The 25,482-nt window shown below is 41.0% G+C and overlaps 2 long non-coding RNA genes across 2 annotated transcripts; one reads left to right on the top strand and one right to left on the bottom strand.

Annotated features, from left to right (window-relative positions):
• Positions 1–14,483: 14,483 nt before the first annotated feature.
• On the bottom strand, positions 14,484–15,018 carry LOC144807758 (uncharacterized). The gene is made up of 2 exons (XR_013606430.1): positions 14,960–15,018; positions 14,484–14,877 (listed from the first exon to the last, which is right to left on the bottom strand). It is a non-coding gene; the product is annotated as an uncharacterized LOC144807758 (long non-coding RNA).
• A 6,606-nt stretch (positions 15,019–21,624) lies between these two features.
• LOC144807757 (uncharacterized) lies at positions 21,625–22,159 on the top strand. The gene is made up of 2 exons (XR_013606429.1): positions 21,625–21,683; positions 21,766–22,159. It is a non-coding gene; the product is annotated as an uncharacterized LOC144807757 (long non-coding RNA).
• The last annotated feature ends 3,323 nt before the right edge of the window (positions 22,160–25,482 follow it).

Raw genomic sequence — 25,482 nt, 5'->3', positions numbered from 1 at the left:
CGCTGGTGCTCCTCGACTTGTCGGCTGCGTTTGACACGGTTGACCATGCCATTCTTCTCGACCGTGTCAGCGCAGCCGGCATTAGAGGGGTAGCACTTTCCTGGCTGCAGTCCTTCCTCCAGGATAGGTCCCAGGCAGTCCAGCTCGCTGGATTTTCCGCCCCCCCCGCCCTCTCGTGTGTGGGGTCCCCCAAGGTTCCTCCCTTTCCCCTCTTCTTTTTAATCTTTATATCTACCCTCTTATTTTCTCTCTCCGTGAGCTGGGGGTCTCCGTGTACAACTACGCTGACGACCTCCAGCTCATCTTTGATCTCTCTACTCCTGACTCCTCTTCCTTTTTCAGTTCTACCCTAGTTTTTATTTCGGATTGGATGATCACGAACCACCTTAAGTTAAATCCCGACAAGACGGAGCTTGTCCTCACTGGTGGTCCCTCTAATCCCTGGTCCCCAACTCACTGGCCCCTTTCTTTTGGCACTCCTCCTCTCCCAGTTCCTTCTGTTCGCACTCTAGGCATTAAGGTCAGTAATGACCTCTCTATGCATTCCCAAGTCAGCTCCGTAATTTCATCTTGCTTTCTATCCCTCCGGCTCATCCGCAAAATCTCCCGTTTCTTTTCCACCGATGCCCTCAAATCTATCATTACAGCCCTCATCACTTCCCGTCTTGATTATGGGAACGCCCTCTATTCCGGTATCCCTGCATTTGAAATGGGCCGGCTTCAGGCCATCCAAAATCAGGCCGCCCGGCTCATTTTTCACCTCCCTAAATTCTCTCATATCACGCCTGTTCTTAAGTCCCTTCACTGGCTTCCCGTACGCTTTCGTTCTTCCTTCAAATTAGCATGCTTAGCCTTCTTAGCCTACACTCATTCCGCCCCTCTTTTCATTGCTTCCTTGATCACCCCCTAAACCCTTCTCGGACTCTTCGCTCATCTTCTCAACTCCTTCTTCAAGTCCCCCGCTACAGTAAAACTCGAACCGGCGGCACCCGTTTCTCGGTTTTGGCCCCCCAGTTTTGGAATAGTCTTCCATTATCCATCCGATCTATCCCTACCTACTCTGCCTTCCGCAAAGCATTAAAAACTTTTCTCTTCCTCCAGGCCTTCCCCGGTTAGCTCCTCCGGCTGCAGTGTAGAATCCGACTCCTTCACCCCTACCCCCCAGCGCCAGGAAGCCGCTTGGCCACAGTGCGCTCAATCAAGTTTCTTTTTCATTTCATTTCATTTCATTTCATGCCGTGGCTTTCCCCCTTTGAAAAAGGTCAAAGTTTGACCGAAATGCATCAAGGCAAGAGGAAAACAGCCAGCGCTGCAACTTAAAATAAAAGCAAATCCATTTTACTGAACTGTGTGCGGCTCATCCCTCTCTCTCGAGTAGAGAGAACTTGTTTCATTCTAAGAGGCTTGGTCCTGCCTCGAACAACGCACTGCCATGAAATGGCGCCGTAGCTGCCCGACCTTGGAGCTCTCTGTGTGGCTTGTGCAAACAAACAGGGCAGATGGCAGCCCCCAAGGACTTGACTTTGGTTTGGACCCCGGCAGTTTTTAAAGTATACTGCGTGGGGATTACAGTTAAAATGGCAAGCAGCATCGAATTTCAGCATCACCCACAGATGGGAAATAATTACCTTGGACAAAAGCACACTACGAGAACCATCATGCCTTGGAGAGACAGCCAGCCCATAGCGGCGACCACCAGAGGGCGATCATCTTTAAAAGAGCAACCTGGGCTAGTGTGCTGATGAAACTCCGAGATGCTGCGGCTTTCCCCCTTTGAAAAAGGTCAACGTTTGACCGAAATGCATCAGGGCAAGAGGAAAACAGCCAGCGCTGCAACTTAAAATAAAAGCAAATCCATTTTACTGAACTGTGTGCGGCTCATCGCTCCCTCTCGAGTAGAACTTGTTTCATATATATATATATATATATATATATATATATATATATATATATATATATATATATATATATATATATATATATGTTGTAAAAAAGGGAGACTGAGTTCGTCCATCAAGGTGGTTGAGGCATGGGAATAGAATCCAAGAGCATTCACTACAATGCATTAGTGCAAATGTAGTTTGTTAAGGAAATTTGGAATAAGGATTTCGGGATTAGTATGGGCAACTCAACAATAGTCGATAGACTTGAGTTGAAACTAGTAGTACTACAGGTGATCTGTTTTAGAGAAGTACGATGTGACTGCACTTGCTTGTCATACTTTTTTGTGGAGATTATCAACTGAATCACTAATCTCAATTTTTTTAATCTTCTTAATTTCTTACAGTAACACCTGAGGGCAAGAATAGGGATGCTGACGAGGGTGCAGGAGAAGCTAATCAGCCGGCGCCGACCACCAGAGCCACTGCAGAGGGCTGTGCTGACTCAAGTAAGTCCTATTTTTCATTATTATTATTATTTCCGTATTGTTGGTATTTATGATTGTTGTGGACTTCTTAGGGTAGAATCTTAGGGTATTAGAATGTTGGTGCTTTCTATCATGACAATTCAAAGTGCAGGCCCAGGTAACCTAGTATTATCAATAAATTCACTATGTATATGTGTTGAGAAGGCTTTCTTTATCCTGCTCATGCTCTAACACAGTTGAGTTCACAAGAGAGTGGCCATGGTCATCGTGGACCACCCTCCCCCAATGTAGTGTGCTGCTGTCTTTTTCATTTATATTTACAGTTTGCAGAAGTCTCCCTTGTCTGTGCATCATGGCTGGATAAAAAGTATGTGGTCCCACTCTCATTGCATATGCCAACCAATACTTGGCCATAATTCCACCCCTGGCTTGTCTAATGTTGTGAACCAATCGAAGAGTGTTTTTTTTTGTTAGAAGATACTGCAGTGCTAACTGAACTGTAGTGCTATATAGCAGTTGGATTTGGGGTGGTGTATCTAGCATCTAAAATGTGTGTAATGCTTTTTTCTAGAACAAGAGAACACCAGGGATGGTGGCTCTAGTGCCTCTGCAGAAGGAAACAGCTCAGTTGGTGAGGGATAAGTGGCAGCCGGAACGGGCACTGGGAAGTCACATAATTTCTAACAATTACTATACTGGCTAGTACGAGGACAATGTCAACATGTGACCATGAAGTGAATCACCCCAGTTTTATCAGCCTCAGTGATGGTTGAGTGATTATGGCATCCTCTATCTGCAACTCAGCAAAATCCCATATATTGAACGTTGATGTCTTGAGGGAAACATAAAAGAACGGAAGGCTAAAAGAAAGGAAATAGTATATGAGTGAAAGGGTGGGTGGGTGAAAGGGTGGATATTGAATGGATCCTTCTTTAAGGTCTGTTGCCTAACCCATAATGCTCTCTATAACAAAGGTCCTCACTATCTTCAACTTAAACTGGTCAAATATAGTCCCAGTAGGACACTGAGATCGTCTTCACTGAACTTGTTACAAATTCCCCGAATCCGGAGGACTCGGACTGAAGGGAGAGCCTTCTCCTATATGGCTCCCAGATATTGGAACGGGCTACCTCTGGCTCTCCGTTCCATCCCGCAGTATGGCACTTTTAAGAAACACCTGAAGACATTTCTGTTTTAAAAATCCGGTCTTAATAATCTTCCGACAGCAGTTGTCCAGTCTCTAGCCAGCGCCATGATGCCCCAGGGTGAGTTGAGTGTTATACAAATCCTAAATACAATACAATACATAATGGATCGGATATTTTGGTGAAAGACTGGATGAGAGAAAGTAAAGCTTAATCATGGTGGCTATAGGTGAATTAGAATGAAAGGATATATTACTATTTGGATTATTTGGAAAAATAAGCAAGACAACTCTTCTCATGAGAAACATGCTGGTCACCTACTTTGTTTACTTGGTTTTGTTATGTAGTTCCTACAAATCTCTATATGATCTGCATATTTAGACAACACAAACTATGGGATTGGTGTCCAGACTGATTCCAGACACCTCACCAGATATGTTCACATGTAGACCAGCTTGCTCACATTGCTACTATGTGCCTTTCTTACCAAGGATTGAATAGTTTCTGGCAAGTATCAAACATGAAAATCCTCAGGGATCAAGGAAACAGTAAAGTACTTTTTCACTCAGTCACTGGTGCTCACTTTGTCTCAAAGAGACGCACAGAGTAAACAATGGGGATGCTTTCAATGAGCATTTATTGAACTAGCATCATTCTAGTGTAAAATACATGTGCTCCAACAACCAAAAGATAGAAACAGATATATACGGTTACACCAACAGAGTAAATAGATGATAGAATTCTACCATAGTGCTAAAATAATGGATATGCACAGTTATATAGATACAGTAATAATGCATACTCCTATCATGCTAACCCTAACTAGATGTGCCTGAGTGTACCTAGCAGGTATGTAGGTGTGTAGCCAAGAATCCCCCTAGGACAGAGCCAACCCTATTAACTGAAGTGAGAGAATGAAGGACCCCTTCTGGGTCTTGAGTTGGACACCTCACAAGGAATGTCAGACCACTGCGTGATGGAGTATCTGTGTGCAGGGACCTCAGAGTCTCATGTCAGTGTGTCAGCATGGAAGTCTTTCTCCTCTATCTGGCCCAGCAAAGATGTGGCGCTTATACACCCAAAAGGTACTCTGAGGGGTTCTACCTTGCTGTGTCATGTCGGCCAAGGATGACGATAGTGATTAACCTTATACACAGTTATTATGCAGAAGATGGTAATCCTGCTGTGATTCTGAGAATCCTCATGTGTAATAAAGTAGGTAAGTTTTCAGAGAAAACCACATCAATCAATCTATCAATCAATCAATCATTTGTAAAGCACACTACATACCCCCAAGGGTCTCAAGGCACTGGGGTTAGGGGGGCCAGTACTGATCGAACAGCCAGGTCTTGACTATCCTCCTGAAGGTCAGCAGGTCTTGGGTCTGTCGTAGGCTCAGTGGCAGGGTGTTCAATGTCTTGGAGGCGTGGTGGGAGAAGTCTCTCCTACCGGTGGTTGTTCTTCGAATGCGCGGGACGGTGGCGAGTGAGAGGTCGGCAGCTCGTAGCTGGCGGTTGGGGATGTAGAACCGCCATGACATTATTGCAGCACCTAACTAGGTAGAAGATCATCACCCAAACCGTTATGTAGTACAAAGGCAGGGCAAATATATGTGAAAGGTTAGGTGACTACCCAGGCCTATGTTTGTGGTACATTGGGAATCATAAAAGTTTATGTAAGGTTATCAAAGCTATGGTATAAAATGGGGGGGGGATTTTTCTTTGTTCTGCTTCCTTGACGCGCTGTATTTGTTAAGTGAGCCAGATGTGTTCCACCCATCGTTCATCACTCCCAATCTTACCTAAAGCATTTTTTGCCACCTACGACTGAAGTGTAGTATGCGTCAATTTGTGACTGCAATGTTGGCTGTGCAATGTGTGTCTGTTCTGCTTCAGTTAATGCAGCATTTACGATGTTTTCAATGCATTGCAAACCGAACACACAAAGTGTGTTGTTTTCCTTCGACCATTCAGACACCTGTTAGTACTTCACTTGTTTCTTTTTTCCTAAGTTCTTCCATCCCAGCCTGCCAAATTGGAAAATCCATTTTTGGCATGTGTCACATTTTGTTTCATAACCATGTGTAGTGAAGATATTCCAGAATATATTCCATGGTTTCTCATGCCAGATTTATTTTACACCTGTTCAGATTTTCTTTTTTTCGACTTCCACAGTGACTAAATAAGCCAAAGATGACGAATCGATGATAAGTGTAATGGACCCTCAATTCTATATCAAAAAAGCTCTACCCTACCTGTCTAATCCCTCTACCCTACCTTGCAGTAAAATTAATCCATTTTCCTTTTTTTGCTTACTGTCTAGAAAATTAATTTGTTGGAAATGTGTGGCAGTGGCTGAGGTCACAGACTAAAGTGGGAGTAAGTGAATGATTTTTTGTCAAGTTTGGCATATGGGATACACAGTGACAAATGTGGCAAAAACAAGCAATATAGCCCATTTCTTTCCCTGTAGTGCAGTCCACCAGATTCATTTCACTCAACATCCACTTACGGCAGACAGGGCAATATAAATATCTGCATTTCATATGTGAGGTGTGTGACATAGTATCCTATTCATTATTCATCTGCTTCTTTGGAGTCAGGGTAGAAAGAGATATGCATTTGGAGAAGAGCAGGGCCATTGCAATTAAAAATAGATAACTGTTAACTACAACTGCCCCAGCTGCAGACAGGAGCAAACTACCCGACATGCTGGCTATCAATGAGCATGGCTTCCTCATTTTAACACATCACACAACACGTACTCTGTAGTGCTGTTCTCATAAATGGGAGGTAATTTATTTTTCAATTCAAAGTGTCTGTTTATAGTTGCTTGAAAAGCTTTTAGAAGAAAAAAATTATAACATCACTTTTTTTATCTGGTATTATTCTGCCTTTTAATACCTTTCTGCCACACAGTCAGCGCTTTTATGCAAGGCATGTGTGGACATAACATAAAATTGGCCTTGTGACTATCCTAATCATAATCACATCAATTCCAATGGCCCTAGGGTACCAACAATGTACTGCTAATGTGCCGCCCAGTATTTTAAAACAATTGTTTCACAGTACATTATTTACAATTTGTCTTTTTTTTTCTCAATATAGCTGCCCCTGCTGGTCCAGGCAGACCACCCAACAGGCAGAAGACAGCAGCCAATTTGCAGCTGCAGAGGCTGGAACGTATAAAGCCAGAGTACCAGTGCCTGGTGGTCTGGAATAGGAGGAGGAGGAAATAAACGCCACTTAGCCAGGTCCCAGTGTAGCTGGCCCCCTTACCCTCCAGCTTCTTGGCTATTCCATAGCTTGCGCTGCTGCTAGCCTCCATCAACTGCTGCCACCCCTCCCACACTGACAATATCACCAGGCAACTTCTGCACCACATTCTGCATTGGGTGAACTCCACATAGAGCCAGCGTGCCACAATGGAGCAGGGCCTTGACTAGCTCCGGACCAACATCCACAATGCCCTCTTCTAGCACTTTATCAAAATAACTAATTTTGGAGGAGGAACTTGTTTTTTAGGGCTGGTTGGAGAGGGTGGAAAGGGAGTTGACATTTTGACTTTTGGAACGTTGGGGCATTGGGTCAATTTTGTTCGTGGAGAGGGGTGAGCATGTTGAGTAAGTGGAGAGGGTGAGTTTCTTTGTAAAAAAGGGGGGGAACTATTTTATTTAATGTAAATGTATGACTGATGTAGTTTACTTTTACTTTGCACTGCTGCCTTCAGATTTTACAAGTCCAGTTTATGTGCTTGTAAGAGTCAGTGCTGTGCTTAGTTTTAGACTTATACTTTTCTAACTATCTTCACAATTCGGGGAAAAGCTGCTATGATGACTTGTATTGTCTAAAATAACGTATATAAACAATAGTAGCAGTTTGGTACTTACTTACTAAGTTAGCTGTTGAGTGTACTCCATACTAGTTGACTTACCTGAATATAGATGAAGGTATAACAGGGAAGGCATCACCACTTAAAAAGCAAGGTTCCACTTCCACTCTTGTGAGCTCCAACTGTATGATTAATCTGAATGATTGATTAGTTATGGTAGGAAACTAAATGGAAATAAATGACTGAGTTAGTGGCTTATATTTTGTCAAAGATTCACAAAGACCTGACACTACATGATGACACAACCAGAATGCCTGATAGTGCTAAAATACAAAAAATAGCAATACTACTACATTTTGGCTAATGTGGAGCTAGTAGTAATATTTGCTAAATCCCTGAGTTATAAAAAATTGACTTAAAGTCTGGATTGGACAACCTTAGGTTACACAAGTACGGTCATGCAATATAAGGCCTGAATGAAGATGCTGACGACTGATGTTCTTCATTCTATATCTTAAATATGGATACATTTTCATGCACGGGTGGGTAAATGGGATGAGTGTGGACGATTGCTTAGAACTTACAAGATCCTGCAGTATGTTGGTATTGCTTTCACCACATCCACCCAATCAAATGTGTGATCCTTTGATGGTGTAAATTAAGCCACAACTCAATAAATCCCACAGCATGGGGGAAGATGGTTAGGCGTTTGATGAATGGATGTGAAGGGGGATTTGGGGAAAGGTTTCAAAAAGACAAACACTACACAATGACACCATTTATCTGGACAATGAGCAGCTGCCATCAATCTGCTGTGGAAAGAAACAAAGGAGTAAGTATAACAGAGTAAAGATAAATGCATTGCAAACAGTCCTTCTGCCCCAAATACCCAAGTTATCAGATATCTAAATATCCTTTCTTCTAGGTTGGGTAGTGAACCCACCCACCCTGTTTTCCAAATATGATTTTTAAAAGAAAAATGATACTGTATTGCAAAATTAGGTGGTGCATCTGCATTCTCCTCAGGAATGTCCACTCTTTGGTGCCTGTCTTCACTGGTCCGGTAGGTAAGCGGGAGTGTTGTTGAGCCCAGCTTTTGCCTTTCATTCATGCAGAAGACTAGAAGAAGGCCTGCGGATTGTAAAAGAAAACCTGCTTTTTAGAGGCCTTGGAGAAGGACAGAAGGAAGGTAAGCTTCATGAGCCGTGTATTAAGAAGACATTGCAAAACAAAAGAGGGGGACTCAGAGTTTCACTTTTACCACAGGTCCAACACACACACACATACAAAAACACACACACACACACACAGCAGCATTTCACAAACACACCTCTCTCTATTTCACCTAGCTGAGTACTAAGCCTCAGACTCTTAGTTTACCTTTGAACTGAAGTCGATAATGTCTTGCTTCTAGCTGTCAATGTGGTCGTCCCGCAGCTTCAGCCCTGACTTCTTCCATTGACATCCTCCTCCTGCATCCTGACTGAGTAATTCTGTCCCAGACCAGTCATCTTCATGACCTGAGCAAGAGAGGTTAATAGAAGTGAAGTGCACTGCTGTTGAAGAACAAGTAGCGAAACAGAATAGAAGTTTTTTGCATAGGTTTTTGCTTGTTACCTAAAGTGACTGTTCTGGTCTCTAAATAACTAAAAAAAAAAGGAGAGGACCATAAAATTAAATCAGGCTGAGTGAGAAAGGGCCGATCACCTCCAAGAAAAAAAATTATAGCACATCACTCAGGCCCCAAAAATTGCAAACCAATAATCATCTCGTATTACACTTCAACACACCCTCCCTCACTGTCAGCCTCCACATCAATCATGACTCACAGTCACTCGATAATCTGATCACTTATTGGTGAAATGGTTACCTATTCCAATTCAGGCACAGGGTTAAGTACACCATCTTCCCTTTAATGCAAGCAACAGCTTGGAATTTTGCAGTCTTGTCAATCAAACGATTGTCTGGGAAGCCATCCCAGAATATGAAAAAAACAGAAGGATCATAGGAGTGGATCATTCAAGTTAATTCAGTTTTGGTAAGTAAGTTTGTGAAGGCCAATCACCTCCAGGAAATAAATTATCACCCAGGCCCCAAACATTGCAAATCAATCATCTCTGGTAAGTTCCCACATTACAGTTCAACACCTTGCCTCACTGTCTGCCACCACATGAATCATCAATCGTCATCTACACTCACACAATCAGTCACTCACTGTTGCAATAGTTATAGTTGCAAGCACAGGTAGTTTAGGTATTAGGTATTTGTCTTTGATTCAGGCAACACATTCAAATTTGGTATTGGCAGGCAGTCTTGTAAAGGATAAAAGGGTCTTCTGGGGCAGACCTTCTAGAGCTAAGTGATGCAAAAAGGGATAGGCATTAGGCATTCAAAGGGGGCAGGCAATGTTCATAATGTGATGAAGGAATTGTGGAAGCTTCTTCAATGCACACTGGTCCAACTGCAATCCGGTAATATATGTGACAAAAAAAGGTGGGAAGCATATATCCACACAAAAATAATAATATTCCACTAGTTATTTTTTGTTTTTGCGAAGATAGAACTAGATAGGTACAGCGAGAAATAATTAACAAGTTCTAAAGGGGCATTTTCATACTTCTGGGAAGTAGAGTTTGTCCTCAAACTAAGGTAGTTAACCCAGAAGTTGATCAGCTAACACATTTGAATCAATTTCAGTCCAATCAGCCTCCTCTTTGTCTTGTGTTGCTTTTTCAGGAACAGTGTAATTGTGTGGTAAAAAATGTTGGTTCATTTTGATCATAGTCAATCTCTCCATGTTTTAAGGCAAGAGACTGGCCCTTCTCACTGGAACAACCACACCAACTGCACTGAACACACATTCATCAGGCATACTGGTGACAGGACAAGACATAAACTTCATTGCCAGCCTCCTGAGCTCTGGCCATTGGCACATCTTTCCATAGCAATACACCAATTGAGTTTGATCCACACACACCTCTTTTTGATCATCCAGATAATCCTGGAACATCCTGTGTATGGTCATTGGTGCTGACAATTGCTCTACCTGTTTTGTCACTGCCTCTGCACTAGACTTGAGGCCTGCCAATTGAAACCAATGCAATGCAGATGTTGGGTTCAGTTTTTCAGTTGCTGGTGTTCTATCTGATGGTGTTATTGGCTTCTGTTGATATAAGACTGCCCTCTCTTGAAGTTGAAGGTGGCATCTCAGAACTGCGGAGTGAGACTCAAAGTTCCAGCAGTTCTTCTCCCAAGTTTTTGGCTTTCTCTACTATCCACCTCTTGAACGTCCCTTTCAGAAAAAGGAATGAAAGTGGGCAGAATTGCTTTGTACCGTGGATCAAATTGTGTGGTACGGAAGTACCCTTTGTACTTAATTATGTCATGCTGCAGCCTTGTATTACAAGCCAAGGGAAAGACTAAGGTTTCAACAAAGGCATGTATCTTCTGTGTTTTCATTCACACCTGCGGGGGCGAACCTTGCAGACACCTTCTTTACCTGGACCTGTAGGAGATGCAACAATGGAATAGTTTGGCCCATCGTAGTGTATTCCTTGCTAACTTTCCATCTTAAAAGCTCAAAAGGGAGTAGCCTCTGTGTCAGGCATTTGACTGGGACCCATTTGTCCACATCCATTGTCATAGATTTCCCAACTGCTTCCCCTCCTCTTAGAATGACATAGTCATTGATCTCTTTGTAGTTCTGTAAGTTCCCATTATTGCCCCAACATTATTTTTTTATCATTTCTCTTAATCATGTTCAATTCTCTCCAGCAACTGTTTAACACCTCTGAATGGTTCTAATTTGTTGTTTTGAATAGTGAACCTATGTCACAAAAAATAATATAAAGCAAAAATACTTCTGTACATTTTGTGTTCACTGTAAAAAAAAATGATTTATTTATATTTCTTACAAATAAAATTATGAATCAATGAGTGTTAATATTTACTGCAATGTTGTACCAATATTTGTATAAATTGAAAGCCTGTTTCATTTGTTTGGACATTTTACAATGGTAAAACTTACTTCAAGTAACTGAAGTATTTTTCAAATGTTAAAATTAATTTGATGGATTTAGTACTTTATTTGATTTTTAATGTATCGTGACCTATTTAATTTATTCACATATGCTGTTGAAGAAATAAAAAAAATATTTTTGGGGTAGTTTCAGCATAAGTAAATACATAGGGCTCGATACATTTCTATTCCACATTAGAAAACAGCTAAAATAAAGTTCAAATTTGATGTATTTTTAGCTTGCTTTGCCATTGTACAAAAACATTTAAAAATATTCTAGCTTTCAGTTTAGCCACAAATTGGTAGAACATTAAAGTAAAATTTAAATACATTGATTCACTTATATTTAAAAAACATACAAATGCAAATTACAATATGAAAAAGTTTAAAACTTAATGCATTTCTAAAATTTCTTAATGATTATTTTTTTGTTCATGATTTTGACTTTTCCATATGGTATACACCAACATATACATGACAGAATATCCCTACTGCAACACTCTCTTTAAGTAATCTGTTTTTGTTCAATATTGATTTATAATCTGGACATAACAAAGGACAGAAAAATAGTGCATCTGGGTATGTGTTACTTCGACACCAATGTGTTCACATTCTTGTCTGTTATTTTCAAAAATGTATGCCTATCAAATAAATTTTTCAAAAAACTGACTGGCTTACGCATACATTTGTGAAGGAGTCAGAGATCATTCAATGTGTCACTTTTAACATCAATTACATTATTTTGTTTAATTAAAAACATTATATTTATATGTTTTTAATACAAAATGTAGTCATCTAGGGCCAGATGTAGGTCGGTCGGTAACGGCCGAAAATCGGTATTTTCGGCCGTTACCGACCGGTAAATCAGAATTGGTATGTAGGTCCCTGAATTTTACAGATTCTGTAAATTTACCGATCAGTAAATTTACAGAATCTGTAAAATACCGAATCGGTATTTTTACCGATTCTGTAATTATGAGATGTAGGTGGGACTCTTCAGAGTCCCACAAGCCTTACAGAATCGGTATTTTACCATCAATTCTATTTGATGGTAAAATACCGATTCAGGTGTGCATGCACATGTGTGCATGCACACCTGTGCCATATGACAGGCAGACCTGCCCTTAGGACAGGTATGCCTGCCACATGGCCCCGAACCTTTTTTGGGGGTGCTAGAGGGTGTCAAAGTGACACCCCCTGCACCCTTGTCAAAATCGGTATTTACCGATTCGGTAAATACCGACCGGTAATGCCCATTCATTCCTATGGGCTTCAAAGCCCATAGGAATGAATGGGCATTACCGGTCGGTATTTACCGAATCGGTAAATACCGATTTTTACCGATTCGGTGAAAGGAACATCTGGATGTTCCTACATCTCCCCCCTTCTTATTTACCGATTCTTATTTACCGAATCGGTAAAATTCGGTAAATAAGAATCTGTAAATTTTCCCTACCTACATCTGGCCCCTAATCTTCTGTTGGCTCATTTGTTCACTATTGTTTGTTTATAATACTAACTCACAAATGGGACATTTGGAACATCCACTGTGTAATAAGTGCATTTGATGCAATATCACTTGTAACTTGTAGGCTAACATAACACCCTTAACAACTGTGACAGAGCATCACACCTGACACAGTTAACAATTTTGGCCTGTTTGGTACAACTGTCCCTTATACCATCAAACAAACTCATACATAATTTTTTTGAGGCAGACATGTATCTGCTCAAACAACAGTTCTTTGGAAGTGATAAGAAAAATATATTGGTGTAATTTTCCATAAATGAATATACAAAACACATCATTATACACCTTGTGCAAAACGTGCTTCTCCAAGAACTCTTCCTGTGCATTGGACATGTGCCAACCTGTGTGTTGATGCCATATTGTGTTGATGTAACAAAACATTTATATTTACACACAGCAGGTCCTAAAATCTTGCATCAAAAGAAAAGTCTGACCATGATCTTTTCACTCGGACAGGGCACAAGTGGTATAGAGAACCCATGCATGGGCGGACCTGTTGAGATATAAGTCCGGCGTAGAGGCATCATATTTTTCTAGCACCTATGCCCCACTTTGAAAAAAAAGATTCTTGTTGCTGAGGTTGGGCGAGTGGCCTCTCGGCACCATTTACCAAATTGGCCTTGCTCAAGTGACAGCACCATGTGAGGGGGTTGTGGGTGCAGCCCGGAGTCGATTGAGCATGTGGTATGTGTATGCCCTGCTTACTTAATAATCGAAGGATACTGTTGCAGGGCGAATGGATAAACTTTGTATCTGCTCCTTCTGTCAGGCTATTATCGCAGCCATGAACCCTGAAAACACGATGCTTAATATTAGATTCACTATGTTTGTCATAAGAGCAGACAAACCTTTAAGCACTATGAGTGCCAATAACCCGACCAACAGTCTTACACTTGTGGGGCCACGATAGACTGCGTAGGACTATAAGAGACAAATGATTAGCTTGCCCCCCCACCTGTGCCTCGTTTTAAGTGTTTTCAAGGAGATTCCATCCATTTTTTTAGATAAAGCAAGCAGTCAGAAATAAATGTAAATTCAATTGCAATTTTATGCTCCGATGAAATATTGAAAAACAACTGTATTTTAACTTTGTAACAATGGTTGTACTCCACCACCCTGTTTTTTTTATCATACCCAGCATAAAGCGGATTTGCAGTTATAATGGTTTTTGTTAATCAAACAATAAAGTTTATTTCAAGAGGATATTTAAAATGAAAAACTCAAAAAAGAATGTACAGCGTTGATGCTGCAGTCGAGCTCTCAACTGCACATCAAGCTGGGGATAGACCACCTCAAGTATCCAGGCCATTAAGTGGTGAGGGTGCGGTGCACACCCTTTGAATGTTAGGAGGACTGATTGAGCTGGACAAGAATAATTCTTACGGGGTAACCCAGTATCCCTGAGAACCTGGGCAATACATTAGTAACATCAACAGTGGTTCTTTCGGGTATTAGAACAATTGCTTTAAATCATACGTATGCCTTCAGCACTAATCAAGGTATGGTTTCAAAGATATGCTTCATTAGTCAGCTTTGAAGTGCAACACCAGACAAACGAAAAAGGGTCAGAGTGGTTTTTTAATTAAACAGTTATTTTTTCTTTTATCTTTTTGATTTTTCAACTGACACCTTCTGTTAGAACATCAAAAGCAGAAATTTTTACTTTTTCATAAAATACAAAATGCGGCGCAACAATTCAAATCAGTGACTGAATGTGAAATATAGTGACATTGTGACATATATAAGTGAAAATCTATGTACAAGTGAATGAGTGATTATAAAGAACGGGGGAAGGTTAGAAAAGGCCAATTCCTATCTCATTAGTACTCGGGACCAACACGCTATTTCAGATTAGCTATGATGTGTTGGACTCGGTAAGTTGGTCCTTTGATGGTTCTGTCGACGTTTCGACCCTGTGGACACCTAATTTGTGGGTCACTGTCGGGTCTTCTTCAGGACGGGGACTGGGAAGGGATTATTGCGCCTGTTGGTTTAAAAGGAATAAAACCATCAGGTTTGGGTGTTGCACAAGAAATTATTAATGGAAGACATTATTATGTTATTACCAGGTCTTCAACGAGCAGACATCCTTATATTTTACTTGGTGCGGGTGTCTTCAGCAATCTTGACTCTGAATAATCCAAAAAGTGAGTGTTAATGGACTGATTGCTCAATTTAAGCCATTCTAGGAATTGAATTCGACCTCACGGGAGTGTGACACTCACCTATTTTGTATTACTTTGTGGCCATATTCAAGGATATTTCTATTTGACTGTAGTCTCTAGTCACCAAGATCGTTGTGTATTACTTTCGACGATCTGCAAATTAATGTCATTTGCAAAATATTAGTATTTTAAAAGAAGTTTATTGGGAGTGTCTAATCATGGTTAGTCACCTTACTAAGTTAAATGGGCAGCACTCACCAATTGCATATGTAGGTATCCATATAGCTGTCTGCCATCAATTATGCCCATTCGATTACAGGGCGGGATTTCTGTAATAGTGAAACGGAAAAAATCCGTCAGTGAACCAATCCCAACAAGCTTAATTAAAAATGGCTAGATTTGCGGTTCTACAATTCTTACTTTTAATGTGTGGTTTCCTTTCGTCGGATCGGGATTCTGGACTCGTCCGCTCGGCAGAGCTGTGCCGATTAGGTGGATGCGAGTCCTTCACGGCGGTAGTTAACTACTTCCGCGTTCGCCTCGAGGACGTTGGCGTTGACGGTTGCCTAGCAACGGCGCAAAAAAAGCAAGCGTCAGTGTGACGTCTTCCCGTCTATGATAACCTACTGAGTCAGTTACAAGGAGCTACTGGTTGCTAGGTGATCAGTGCTCGGAGGTCGAACATACCTTTGGGGTATAGAATCATGGTATTTTGGACTGCTACATCTGTTCCTGAATTGGTTATAAGCGGTTTCGCGGATCGGGGACACAAAGGAATATCAACATATTTCAATGGCAAAGTTGAGACATAATTCACGTTAGCATGATTAAAGCAAATTACATTTGAGCGTGATACGTGTACATTGCAACACATATAGCGTGATATTCCAAAACTGGAGTTCGAAAACAGGGCAATAGATACAATCATAGCCATACATTCACAACTGTCCCATTTGCCTCGCTGTTTCTTCTCTCTCATTAAGCCCTTGTGAGACACTGTTAAGAGAATGTATCCATCTACACTCTTTGTAGCTCATTGCCTTCACTGTCGAGCCACCCCTTGGACCTATAATTATCTTTTCCAAAACCCTCCACTTGATCTCATCATGCTTATGCTTATAGGTGTTATAATGCTCTACTAGTGGGGCCCCAGTAGTGTTGCATCTAATTCGGCTCATATGCTGCAAAATTCTTTGTTTGACTTTTTGTGTAGTTTGTCCTACGTAAAGCAATCCACATGGACAAGTGATGGCGTATATCACATGGGTACTATTGCAATTCGTAAAATGTGCCAATTTGTATGTTCTAGAATTGTGTGTGAAGCTGGATCCTTCCTGGCAAAGATCGCACACCTTGCAACTACCACATTTGTGGTTGCCAACCACCGGAGGCAAATTCAACATACTTCTCAAGTCTTGTTGCTTGGGTGGATTGAGAAAGGCGCTGACCACTACGTCTTTGATGTTCCGTCCTCGTTTGAATGCAAAGATTGGCTGCTCCTCTGTCTGTAGATCACTCGCCACCAGATTCCAGTATTTCTTTATCGTTTTTTTGATATCCGTGCTTTTGGTGTTATATGTGGTTACACATACCAAATTCTTCATGCCATCTGTCTTCTCTTTTGGTTCCAGCAATTGTTCACGTGGTTGGTACCATGCGCGTTTTCTAGCTTTTTTTAGCAGGCTCGATGGATATCCGCGACTCTTTAGTCGCGATGTCAGGTCTTCCGCGGCCTTGAAGAAATCCTGGCGTCTGTAACAATTTCTTCTCACTCTCAGATACTGCCCATAGGGTAGGTTGTCTCTTAGGTTCCTGGGATGATGTGATCCATACATCAGGAGTGTATTTCTTCCCATAGGTTTGCGGAACAGATCAGTGTATAGTTGACCCCCTTCAACCTTAAAAGTAAGGTCCAAAAAGTCAATCGATTCCGAGTTGCTGGTCATTGTGAATTGGATATCATTATTCCTGGTATTTATCCATGTGTGGAAGTCTTTCAATTCCATTTCTGTCCCGGACCAAATCATAAGCACGTCATCAATGTATCGTTTCCATACATCAATGTTGTGCAAGTATGGATTGTTGTGGTCATACAGATGCTCCTCCTCGTAGTGGTCCATAAAGATGTTAGCCAAACTCGGGGCATAAGTAGCCCCCATGGCAGTTACTAATGTGAAAAGTGTTTCTAACCTATATCCTATATACTCTATTATGTCTGACAAGGAAACTCTTTCATACACTGAAGATTATATAGCGAAATTGATTCGAGATCAAGGTACTACTAGTTTCCTGTTAGGTAACGAGAGGTTATCGGTAGATGCCGGATTGAATGAGAAATTAGCCAAACTCGAGCGATTGGAGAAAAAGTTGATCAGATCACGGCTACACGGTCATGTTTTAACCAAATACCTAGAAGCCAATATAATCCCACTGGGCCTACAGGTCCGGAATGAGCCGGGTATATTTATAGACGTCCCTAAATTTCGGGAAGGTTTTAGCTTTGTGGCCAACAACTGCTCCAGGCACTGGATGGTGCTTGGAGTTGAGACGGCCATTGAGTACGTGAGGAAATTAATACAGGAAATAGCTGACCTAAAAACCGAGATTTTGGGTGACTCTGCACTCACCAACGCAAAGGAGGCGTTGGAGCGCGCTGAGAAAACATTGGCTGAATTTAACACAATCACTTTAGGTAGAAAGCTTGACAAACTAGCAAAAGACGTCAAGAACTACGATAAAAAGGTTACATATCCATACTTAGCCGATAACTATTATCAGCAAGATACCCAAGGCTTCTTCACAAATAAGGGAAGGCAGGGACCACGTAGGTTCTATACATTCTCTAACTCTTCCGTGGGTAGTGGCTCTGACTCAGAGATCAACCAACCCTCCACTAGTAACCCGAACTATCAGGCACAGGATCCTTTTTTAGGGGAAGGTCCCCCCAGAGGAAACAGAGGTGGGGGGAGACACCAGAATTGGGATCGCCCAAGGAGATGGGGGCGTGGGAGATCAACGCAGGGCACATCCCGAGTCAGGTTTTATCAACCGGATACACATGGGGAGATATCGACAAGGAGGCAAACATATCGCTGGTGAGGCTCCATGATAATGAGATCCCAAGTACATCAGGGGTTAGAAACCATCCAACATTAGTTTCAGATGGACTAGGTGACAATAGAAGTCTAAATATTCCTAAGGTTAGTGAATACATGTCACTGCTACCTCTTGAAACTACACGAGGCCATAACCCGGAGTTACAAACTGCAACCACTCTGGACGCTAATTGCCCGTTGACAATAACACTCCCAAGTCCAGAGACAAACACCCCCATACAAAATCTTGATCCAGTGATCAATCTATCCAGTTATACCCTAACAGACGCAGAAAAACATGTCCTATCCAGAGGTCTTTCATTTGTGCCCACAAATATCCCAGACTCATTCCAAGTAAAGTTAGAACTGCAGAGATTTTTTAGAAAAATCCGACTGAAATACTTTTTCACCAAAAATGATTCCTCACCCACAAGAACGGCAACGATGTTTAGACCAGTCTCTACATTTACACCAGCCTCATTCACCATGAGTGAAAGAATATTGGCTTTTGAGAAAGTTGTCTTAGAAGAAGTCATGCAATCACTGGAAGAGCGAAGATATGTACAATACAACACAAGCAAAGAAGAAAAGGATGCACTTTATGAACTATCACACAATGAAGCCATAGTCATAAAAGCAGCAGACAAGGGGGGTTCAATTGTGGTACAAAATACGCAAGATTATATTGAAGAGATTAATGGGCAACTCCAAATGCATGATAGTTATAGTAAGATCGGAGGAGATCCTACCGTCGAAATAAAGGCACTAATTGACACAGTAACTAAAAATGGAATGGATATGGGCTTTCTAAGCAAGAATGAGTACGATTTCCTTAATCAACGCGAGCCAAGAATTCCCACAATATATACACTTCCCAAAGTGCATAAGAGACTAGAGAAGCCTCCTGGTAGACCCATCGTCTCGGGTTGTGGCTCGATTTTGGAGCCTCTTAATAGATTTATTGACTACTTCCTGCAGCCTTGGGTCGCACAAACTAAATCGTATGTACGTGACAGCATGCACATTATACAGCTCCTGGAAGGCCAGCCCTTTGATAACAAGAAACAGATAATGGTGACGTTGGATGTGTCATCTTTGTACACCTCTATTCCCCAGACCACTGCAATAGAAGTTATCACGAAAACTCTAGACAGAAGAGAGAGACCTCATTGGATACCAACTGAATTCCTGATGAACCTCCTTGAGATCGCAATGAAGAAGAATTTCTTTGTGTTCAGGCATCAGTTCTATTACCAATGTAAAGGAGTAGCCATGGGGGCTACTTATGCCCCGAGTTTGGCTAACATCTTTATGGACCACTACGAGGAGGAGCATCTGTATGACCACAACAATCCATACTTGCACAACATTGATGTATGGAAACGATACATTGATGACGTGCTTATGATTTGGTCCGGGACAGAAATGGAATTGAAAGACTTCCACACATGGATAAATACCAGGAATAATGATATCCAATTCACAATGACCAGCAACTCGGAATCGATTGACTTTTTGGACCTTACTTTTAAGGTTGAAGGGGGTCAACTATACACTGATCTGTTCCGCAAACCTATGGGAAGAAATACACTCCTGATGTATGGATCACATCATCCCAGGAACCTAAGAGACAACCTACCCTATGGGCAGTATCTGAGAGTGAGAAGAAATTGTTACAGACGCCAGGATTTCTTCAAGGCCGCGGAAGACCTGACATCGCGACTAAAGAGTCGCGGATATCCATCGAGCCTGCTAAAAAAAGCTAGAAAACGCGCATGGTACCAACCACGTGAACAATTGCTGGAACCAAAAGAGAAGACAGATGGCATGAAGAATTTGGTATGTGTAACCACATATAACACCAAAAGCACGGATATCAAAAAAACGATAAAGAAATACTGGAATCTGGTGGCGAGTGATCTACAGACAGAGGAGCAGCCAATCTTTGCATTCAAACGAGGACGGAACATCAAAGACGTAGTGGTCAGCGCCTTTCTCAATCCACCCAAGCAACAAGACTTGAGAAGTATGTTGAATTTGCCTCCGGTGGTTGGCAACCACAAATGTGGTAGTTGCAAGGTGTGCGATCTTTGCCAGGAAGGATCCAGCTTCACACACAATTCTAGAACATACAAATTGGCACATTTTACGAATTGCAATAGTACCCATGTGATATACGCCATCACTTGTCCATGTGGATTGCTTTACGTAGGACAAACTACACAAAAAGTCAAACAAAGAATTTTGCAGCATATGAGCCGAATTAGATGCAACACTACTGGGGCCCCACTAGTAGAGCATTATAACACCTATAAGCATAAGCATGATGAGATCAAGTGGAGGGTTTTGGAAAAGATAATTATAGGTCCAAGGGGTGGCTCGACAGTGAAGGCAATGAGCTACAAAGAGTGTAGATGGATACATTCTCTTAACAGTGTCTCACAAGGGCTTAATGAGAGAGAAGAAACAGCGAGGCAAATGGGACAGTTGTGAATGTATGGCTATGATTGTATCTATTGCCCTGTTTTCGAACTCCAGTTTTGGAATATCACGCTATATGTGTTGCAATGTACACGTATCACGCTCAAATGTAATTTGCTTTAATCATGCTAACGTGAATTATGTCTCAACTTTGCCATTGAAATATGTTGATATTCCTTTGTGTCCCCGATCCGCGAAACCGCTTATAACCAATTCAGGAACAGATGTAGCAGTCCAAAATACCATGATTCTATACCCCAAAGGTATGTTCGACCTCCGAGCACTGATCACCTAGCAACCAGTAGCTCCTTGTAACTGACTCAGTAGGTTATCATAGACGGGAAGACGTCACACTGACGCTTGCTTTTTTTGCGCCGTTGCTAGGCAACCGTCAACGCCAACGTCCTCGAGGCGAACGCGGAAGTAGTTAACTACCGCCGTGAAGGACTCGCATCCACCTAATCGGCACAGCTCTGCCGAGCGGACGAGTCCAGAATCCCGATCCGACGAAAGGAAACCACACATTAAAAGTAAGAATTGTAGAACCGCAAATCTAGCCATTTTTAATTAAGCTTGTTGGGATTGGTTCACTGACGGATTTTTTCCGTTTCACTATTACAGAAATCCCGCCCTGTAATCGAATGGGCATAATTGATGGCAGACAGCTATATGGATACCTACATATGCAATTGGTGAGTGCTGCCCATTTAACTTAGTAAGGTGACTAACCATGATTAGACACTCCCAATAAACTTCTTTTAAAATACTAATATTTTGCAAATGACATTAATTTGCAGATCGTCGAAAGTAATACACAACGATCTTGGTGACTAGAGACTACAGTCAAATAGAAATATCCTTGAATATGGCCACAAAGTAATACAAAATAGGTGAGTGTCACACTCCCGTGAGGTCGAATTCAATTCCTAGAATGGCTTAAATTGAGCAATCAGTCCATTAACACTCACTTTTTGGATTATTCAGAGTCAAGATTGCTGAAGACACCCGCACCAAGTAAAATATAAGGATGTCTGCTCGTTGAAGACCTGGTAATAACATAATAATGTCTTCCATTAATAATTTCTTGTGCAACACCCAAACCTGATGGTTTTATTCCTTTTAAACCAACAGGCGCAATAATCCCTTCCCAGTCCCCGTCCTGAAGAAGACCCGACAGTGACCCACAAATTAGGTGTCCACAGGGTCGAAACGTCGACAGAACCATCAAAGGACCAACTTACCGAGTCCAACACATCATAGCTAATCTGAAATAGCGTGTTGGTCCCGAGTACTAATGAGATAGGAATTGGCCTTTTCTAACCTTCCCCCGTTCTTTATAATCACTCATTCACTTGTACATAGATTTTCACTTATATATGTCACAATGTCACTATATTTCACATTCAGTCACTGATTTGAATTGTTGCGCCGCATTTTGTATTTTATGAAAAAGTAAAAATTTCTGCTTTTGATGTTCTAACAGAAGGTGTCAGTTGAAAAATCAAAAAGATAAAAGAAAAAATAACTGTTTAATTAAAAAACCACTCTGACCCTTTTTCGTTTGTCTGGTGTTGCACTTCAAAGCTGACTAATGAAGCATATCTTTGAAACCATACCTTGATTAGTGCTGAAGGCATACGTATGATTTAAAGCAATTGTTCTAATACCCGAAAGAACCACTGTTGATTGAGCTGGACATCAGCTGACTTCTTGGTCCAGCATCGTAGGTCCTCCCATCGCTGTCTGCAGTGGATGCAGCACTGTTTGTAGACCACCAGGGCATGCACCTTCTTGGCGATGGCATTTCAGCTCTCCTTCTTCTGATCGAAGTTGATTTTCATGTATACAAAAATGAAATAAAAATTTACATTTTTTTGTTTTTTGTATTGATGTAACACAATGTTGAGAAATCAATCACAAGCATTTTTAAAAAGTTACAATAGCATATCTAATGTTTTATTTTTATAAAATAAAAATGAATAACCTGATGAGTGACCGTATCCCTTGTTATATCCTTAATTTTACTAATCCATGCCAGGGACCTCATCAAGGTTAAGTAATTTGTGTGATAATACAAATAGCAAACATCAATCATATTTGGTTTTGAATTGTATTAAATTATACGTATATGTATATATTCACAGAAAAAAACATAGATTTCAGAGACGTTATAAGTAGTTGGACATTTGACTCATATAAAACCAGAGATCTTTGCCTGTTATAGTTAGTTGAGCTAACTATAACTTGCGCGCCTGCAATGCACTGCTGATGATGTCACATATTACATCACTCATGACATGGTCAGTGACATAACTCATGACATCACTGATGACATCTCAAATGACATCACTGATGACATCATCCAGTGAATGTGTGTTTCTGTAAAGTTTAAATATGTTTCCTATATATCTATGCCAAGGTCTATTAAAAGTTGATGTAAAAGTGCCTGAATTCATTATTTAGTAGATGCATGACTGACTCTATAAGTCACGGATTGAATGTATGTTACTTAATGCATGGATTAGTGCCTAGACTGTAAATGTCTCTCTTAGTCTCTCACTTGGTGTGTAAGCAGGTGCATGGGTTGGTGAGTAGCTACATCAGTGTGTATATGTGTTTTTCATTGATTGTATGAGAATCTGTATGGGGTGTGAGTGTCTATGTGGGTGTGTGGGTGGTGTCTGACTCTCTGCATACATGTCTGAATGGCCGATTCACTGGTTCTATAGATTCAAAAGTGCATCTCAGAAGGCCTGTATAGATAGCTGACTGTGTGAACAGGTGTGTTAATTAGTGAATTGATGTCTCAGTTGTATATATATGTGAGTGACTATATATGTTTTTACACTCTATATCTGAGTGTTAGGGTGTATAATTGACTATGTGAAAGACAGAGATTGCAAGAGTGTCTACCTACACGAATGTGTACATGTATTAGTGATTGTATAAGAGAGTAAGTATGTGATAGTATCTTTATAAATAAGGAAAGTGATGTGTGTATAAATAAGGCAGGTATTGGGTATATATCTGCATAAGTGAGTACATGGGTGTATGATTGATTTTTGGCATGACTGAATAGATGTGTGAGTAACTCTATGGATCAGTAGCACTGTGTAAATGTATATATACGTGTAAGAGTGGCTATTATTCTGATGTAATGATGAGTGACACCATGTATGATTGGATGTATCAGTGTATATCTGGCTCACAATATATAGATAGTAATCAGTGGATGGATATCTAAGTCTGGTATTGGTGTGTCTATGCTTTTCAAAATGGCAGTCTGTATTTTAGAGTGGCAAAAGGTTATATTACAGTGTGAAGCGGTGTGTCAGACTATCATGTGGATGATGTCATCTGTGATGTCATTTGAGATGTCATTTGAGATGTCATCAGTGATGTCATGAGTGATGTCACTGATCATGTCATGAGTGATGTAATATGTGACATCATCAGCAGTGCATTGCAGGCGCGCAAATTATAGTTAGCTCAACCAACTGTAACAGGCGAATTTCTCTTGTTTTATATGAGTCAATTGTCCAACTAACTATACCGGCCCTGACACCTATGGTTTTTCAATGAATTTCTAAGGTTTTTTAAATGCTAATTCCTAACTATAACGTCTGTAAAACCTATGTTTTTTTCATTGAATTTCGAAGGTCGCGCCAGCTGCTACTATGGTATGCAACGGGTATGCACTACCAAGCACACGTTACGTCATGTAGGTATAGGGTCGCGCCCGCTCTGTGTTGCGTATGCAACAAGTGCATGCTGCCAGCGCCCTGTGTTACGTCATAGACATACGATGTCACGCTGCATACGCCATTCCCTCATTTTGTTTGTCTCAACACTATATCTAAAAAACTTTAAAGTGTATATGAGAGCAAGAGATAATTAAAAATATTTTAAACATTTATATATTTCTAAATGTAATAAACTTATATTATAGTTAATATATTTTCTCAAATTCACATTGGGTGTGGTCTCATTGCGCACTGGCTGCGCGATTTCCATGTAACCATAAACAAAGCATTTCATTAGTTCATAACATTTCCCATTGTTACAGTTCGAAAACGCTACCCACTTTAGTCAATATCTCTACAGCATTTCATGAGACACACCTCTTCTGCTTAGAGAGTTTTGTTCAAAACTTTTTGCAATATACACATATCTTACACTACACACAACTTGCAACCATCATTTTCATCAATATTCATGCTCATATGCTGCCCACAACAAAACGTAACATAGTTCAGTCCATAGACAGTATCATGCATAGATAATGTACACATGGACACAGATAGTTAGTGGAAGTGGATACGGGCACGTACGCTTGACTCCTTTTTATTACCATGGTGACATATCCAGTGACGTCTGTGCTGGATTTGTGTGCGGTAATGGTAAACCAGCCTTCAGGGAATGGTAGCTGCTAGCATCAAGTACAACAGTAATCATTGGATCACACACAGAGATTCAATATTAAAAGAATCAATAATTTACGTTACAGTAAGGTACGGACAGTAGATGTGAAATAATACACAAATAATTCCATTGTAAAAGAACAACAACTTGTGGTATACTGACAAACAATCAATAGATCTGAAATAATACATAAGAAAAGATTGTATCATAAACATTCCATCAGTTCTAGTGCACTCACATAACCACATCAAAAGCATTCAGCATGTGCACTGCCACTGATAATGCGTGCTGTAGACAGGCTGTACTAGGAGCAATATCAGTTGCCATCAACACTGCATTATCTGCAATCCCGACTCAATCTGAATTAGGAACACTGCTGTCTGGGCTGTACGCCATAGAGAGTAGTCACAAAGGACCCACAGATAC

This window comes from Lissotriton helveticus, chromosome 1_2 (genome assembly GCF_964261635.1).
Source record: "Lissotriton helveticus chromosome 1_2, aLisHel1.1, whole genome shotgun sequence".
Taxonomy (NCBI): domain Eukaryota; kingdom Metazoa; phylum Chordata; class Amphibia; order Caudata; family Salamandridae; genus Lissotriton; species Lissotriton helveticus.
The sequence above is the reverse complement of the archived record's forward strand: the minus strand, read 5'-3'. Positions and strand labels throughout refer to the sequence as shown.